Source organism: Leishmania braziliensis, chromosome 31 (genome assembly GCF_000002845.2).
Source record: "Leishmania braziliensis MHOM/BR/75/M2904 complete genome, chromosome 31".
NCBI lineage: Eukaryota > Euglenozoa > Kinetoplastea > Trypanosomatida > Trypanosomatidae > Leishmania > Leishmania braziliensis.
In genome coordinates, this window is record NC_009323.2 from 812120 (window position 1) to 817530 (window position 5411).

Here is a 5411-nt window from a genome sequence, read left to right on the forward strand (position 1 = left end):
TTTTCCATGCTCCGTTCTGCAGTGCAACGCCGCTTGGAAACCACTTGGACGGATTGTACCCCGCCTCCTTGAAGAACCCCATAATCCCCTTCTTCTGAGCCATCATCATCCCGTGAGTCACCGACCGTGGCAGTGGAACCTCTGCGTTGCTGACGCTGTCGCTGCCACCGGCAATGACAACATCAGCATGCCCACCCTCGACCAGCATGCATGCCTGTGCGAGCGAGCTGAGCCCACTCGCACATGCCATACTTGTGAGATTCCCGGTGATTTTCTTCGGCAAGTTAAGATCAATCACTATCTCACGTGCGCAGTTGTGTGCGTTTCCTTGAAGCATAACGTTTCCCCACACGATGTGATCAATTTCATTGGGATCCAACGACGTCTTGTTGAGAAGTCCAGCTACGGAGGCGCTGGCCAGCTGCAGGGTGTCTGCCTTCATCAGAGCACCAAAGGACTTGACAAACGGCGTCCTCACACCCGTGACGAAGACCGCCCGTTGACGCAAAACATGGCGAGTCGAATGCATACCTGGCAGAGAGAAGAGGCTGTTGCTTTTTCTACTGAGTGAGCTGAAGAGTGATCAAAAGTGAAAGGAAAAAAGAGTAGAGGATGAGTTCCATATTAAGTGATGCCTTTGCAGTCAACTCACAATACATGAAGCAGGACAGTTGGAAAAAGGAGACGCGCCAAGTGAAGGGGTTAGGGGTACCTCTTTTGTGCCGTCCAGTGCTCCCTTGAGGCCCGTAGCTTTATAGCGAGCACTACCAGACATGGAGTCTGAGCACAGCATTACGCACGGTAGTGCAAAGACATAAACTAGAGCCATAACCCCAAAACTCCAACAACAGTTCTTCTTGCAAAAGAATTTGTTTAGCCCAAACGCTGAACACTGTGAACTGGCATCCTACGAGTCTCATGTGCGGAGCATACAGAGCAACACCCTTTACGGGATCCGGGTCGCTTCGAAACGCCCTGTGATACCTCTTCCTCACTACAATTCACGAGCCGGTGATACCACAGTCAGCATCATTTATGCTTTCCAACCCCCGCATTTCAGAAGTACACATACACGCACACAACGTCGACTCTCATAGCCACAAGCACCGGCGCACCATGGCCATTTGACATTTATTGGCCCCTCTTGACCATTCCCGTGACAATGCGGCCGCTGAAGTCTCCAAAATCCCACCTCACATGGTAAACGTCGGATGGTTGGCGCAGACTTGCACAAAAAACGCCACCCCCACACAACAACTCTGCCCGGCCAGCATCCAGGCGACGCTCGGTGGAAGAGGCCCCCGCCAAGAAATGAGGTGTTTACCAGGCCGCTCGGGTGATTTGGAAAAAAAAACGCTAGCTGCCTCCTGAATAACAGCTCCAAAGGTGCAAAAGTAGAACAACAATATCCCCTTTTTTCTGAGGCCAGCGACCCAGTTGGTGCAGCGCACTCTTCCAAGGCGACCGAAATAAGGCAGCCCCCACCGCCCACCCAGAAACGAGACCCCATCATACCCCAAACCCCCGCCCGTTTTCATAACGCCGGCGCAGAACCCTGCCGCCCGCGGAACCCACACCCCACCCACGACAACCACAACCGGCGTTCAGAGGAAATATCTGAACAAGCCCCCCGCCCACCCAAGATGTGGCGCGGCCGCCCTCCGCACGAAACAAGAAATAAATGCACACCACTCAATTATGAGAAACACGCTTCCAGACCATTTCGTGGAGAACTGGATCTTTCCACGCCAGGAAATAACCCCCTCCCAAAAAAGTGCTCCTCTGTGTGGGGAAGCCGGGGCGGGAAAACCACCACCACCCGGCGGAGGGGACGCCGGCGAAAACAAAGACCCATATTTGCGCGACCCGAGCCCCCGCAATCACCCAGCACGGGCCACCGCCAAAGGAGCGTTTCGAAAGCAGCGAAGTCGTTTCAATGCTTTAAATCATTCAGAACCCCTCCGAAAAGAGCATCTGCGCGCCACATTTTTTCCCCAGTGTTGCCGTCCGCCTCCCCCAGGCCTGGCGACGGTCCCTTTTTCCCGCTCCACCCAGCCCCAGCCCCACGGAGGGGCATTTTGCGACAAAAAAGGCACGAAAACGACACCACCGGCCGCCACCCCCGACAGCCAATCCCTTCGATCTGCTCTAAAAAGAGGTCCTTTTTGCCAAACTTCTATTGTTGAGAGGGAAATCTTCTCCTGCCTACCATTCTTTATTGTCAACGGATGGGTAATTCAGCCCCAGCGTTCGCATGCACACGCGCAGGGATTCCTTGAAACGAGGTAGCCGATACGGCCGCGGTTGAAGCGGCAACTAAGGGTCTCTATGCCGCCCCAAAATCAACCCCGCCTGCATCGTTAACCTTCGCTCTTTCCTTGAAAGTGTGCTCCTTAACAAACGGAAGGCGCAACTAAGCGGGGAGGCGCATTGCCCCCACTTGTGTGACTATCGTCCTTCCGACCTTTCCAACAGGGACCATAAACCGGGGAGCCCCTGGCCCCTTCGGGAGAAGCGGGGTTGTCGGGAATCCGCTGCGGCGAACACCCCCGCCCCGGTCGGCTATTCTGAGCTGCGGGGGCTGGGTCAATCGCCGCCGTTGGCGCAACCCGCCGCAGGAACAGGCCACGGCTTTACGCGGTGCGCCGTCGACGGGAAATGGGGAGCCGGGAAATCCTCGTAGGACTCGCGGGGTTCGAGAAACATACACATACTGTGGAATCGTCGTAAGCAGCTTCCGGGTGTTACAAAACCACATAACACACACACGCGGTGACATACCCCCGCTGGTGGGTGAATCCTGTGTCCGTTCAGCGGCCCCAGGAACCTTCAAGAATAGATTGAGGGAATCATGTGACATGGCGCCTCCCCTAACCCGGGCGCGTGCCGAGACAACGCCGCACTCTGTTAAGCGTTCCCTTCCACCTAGTCCGGCAGCAAGATCGAACACTGGACTTGTTCCTTTGAGGGGGGGGGGGTGAGTCGATCAGCCGCATGCTTTGGTGCCCTTCTCTTGCTAGCTGCGGTGAGAAAAGCACAGTCACGGCTAGAATGCCCAGTTGTAAGCTCTTCTGGCACATTATTCTCCCGAAGCGGCTCATTTGACTCACGGAGGCCGCGCTAGCCACCAACCTTGTCGCCGCAAACGCGGGAAGAGAATAAAAAAAGAAAACTTCCCGGCGCCAAAGTACCATCACAAAGTACTACTTTAGAGCCTTCGAGAAAATAGAGCAGCATCGACCCAAATAATACTTCAGGGCTTATGTAGCCCTTCGGAACGGGGATTTGTAGACGGAACATGGGGCGATGCAGCGCTATGCAAAGTCACCCGAAATGTGCCCCCCAGACGCCCACGTTATGAAGCCACAACCCAACGCACGCAATGGGCTCGAATCAGAAAAGCAAGCATGAGAAGCAAGAGCACAAACGTGGGCTACCTCTGCGAGCGCTAGGCCTTTGCGCCATAGAAGGAAGCCGCCCTAAATCCCAAAAATCTGTCAACCAGCAGAAAGACACCAACCTGAAAAGCGCCACTCGCTGCTAAAAATGAGTTGGCTATAGGGGGGGCGGGTTATTCCGAGCATCCCGTCAAACAATATCAGAACAGAAACATGCAGCTGCAGGAAATCCTTTTCTGCCTTTTAAAAGGAATGAAAACGACTAGCTTCAAGGCTTCGGCGGCATGCGAGGAAAGGGCGCCTTTCGAACAGGCAAGGGTGACGGACCGCCACGCCAAGGCCCTTAAAAAACACCCCGGTTCCATAATTTTTCTTTCACACTAGGCAGTGCTTTTTCTTTATCTAAACAATCCCTCATAGCTTGCAAACGTACTTGTTGCTTTTTTTTTTTGGCATGCGGGGATTGCTTTTTAGGGGGTTGTCGGCAAGGGCTCTGCGGGCCTGGTTCAGCCACCTGCCCGCTTGAGCGCCAGCCCCGTACCCAGGCAGCGCGCAATAAACAGTGAGGGAAAAAGAATGACACTCCTCTAGCTCGATCTGGGATAGTGGGGGGGTGTTTTCTTTTTTTTTTGTAGCATCCCCAAGGGGTGCTCTTTGGGCCGCTTTGAAACGGCCGCGCATGGTGCGCGCATGCTGCCTGTAAAGTTTTTGTTCTTGTTAGTTACGCAAAGCTTTCGTCGTCACAGCCAGCTCCCCTTGTCACCTGAATGCCATTTTTCTTTACAATGTAGCGGGTATGGTTTTTTCCCACACAGGAATGCTGCGCCGGTAGGCGGCAAAGCGTCCGTCCCCTTTTGCCGCGTTATCCCGCTCCTGGTTTCTGGCGAATCTCGGCACCGCATTTAAAAACTTTAATCGCCCCCCCCCCTTCATTTTGACGTAGCTTGGCCAAACAAGGCGCCAACCTGGCCGCATCCAATAGAGTCGTGCGGGCGGTGCGTGCCAAATTTTCCGCCGCGAGGAAGATGCGGGCAGGCAAAACAGCAAACTTCCAAACGTCATCGCCATGTTGGGCTTATGCTTCCCCGTTGGGACTTCAGGGGTGTGTTTTTCTTCCGCTCGCGGCGCGTGGTGGCGGGCTTCTGCGCCGGCAGCCCCGGCCTTCTGGGGGGTGGGGCGGTTTTCCTGGCGCGGGCGCCGCCATCCACCCCCACCCACGGGCCGCGCAGCGATATCGGCATGGGCATCGCAAAAGATATTTGCTACTTTCAATGGGTTCCCAAATCGTATGCCGTTTGGGGGGTATGAAAATACAGAAGCTTCGCGCGGCTTGCGTGGGGGGGGGGGGTGCGCGGGGGCGCCTTTCCGGCCGGCGGCGGGGGGCCGGGTCTGTGTGTGCGCCCCGCGGCGCCTTTTGCGCGGGGCGGGGGGGCCGGCGCTTTGTTTCGCCCCGGGGTTCCCGGGGGGGGGGGGGGGCGCGCCGCGCGGCCTGCCGGGGGCCGCCCTTCGGGGCCTTTCCCCGGCCCCGCGGGGGGGGGGGGGGGGGGGGGGCCCCCCCCTGCCCCCGGGGGGGCGGCCCCCGGGTTACCCCCCCCCCGCGAAAGGCCCCGGCCCCGCCCGGTTTTCCGGGGAAAGGGGGTGGGGGTTTTTTTAAGGGGTCCGGGTTTAAGGGAAATTTCCCTCGGGGGGGGGGGGGGGGCCCTTTTGCCCCGGCCCCCAAAGTTTTTTTTCTTCCCCCCCGGGGGGGCCCCCCCCCTGGGGGGGGCCCAAAGTTTGGGGTTTGGGAAACGCCCCCCTTGGGGGAAAAAGAGGGGTTCCCCCCTCTGCCTTTTTCGGGGGGTTTTGGGCGGCCCCCACAGGGGGGGGCCCCCGATAAAACTTCCCCCCTTTTTCCCCCTTTAAAAAGGGGGGGGCCCCGGGGCCGGGGGTTTTTTTTGTTTTTTCCCCCAAAAAGGGTTTAACCCCCAAAAGGGGCCCTTAATGGGGGGGCCCGGGGTTTTTTAAAAAATTTGG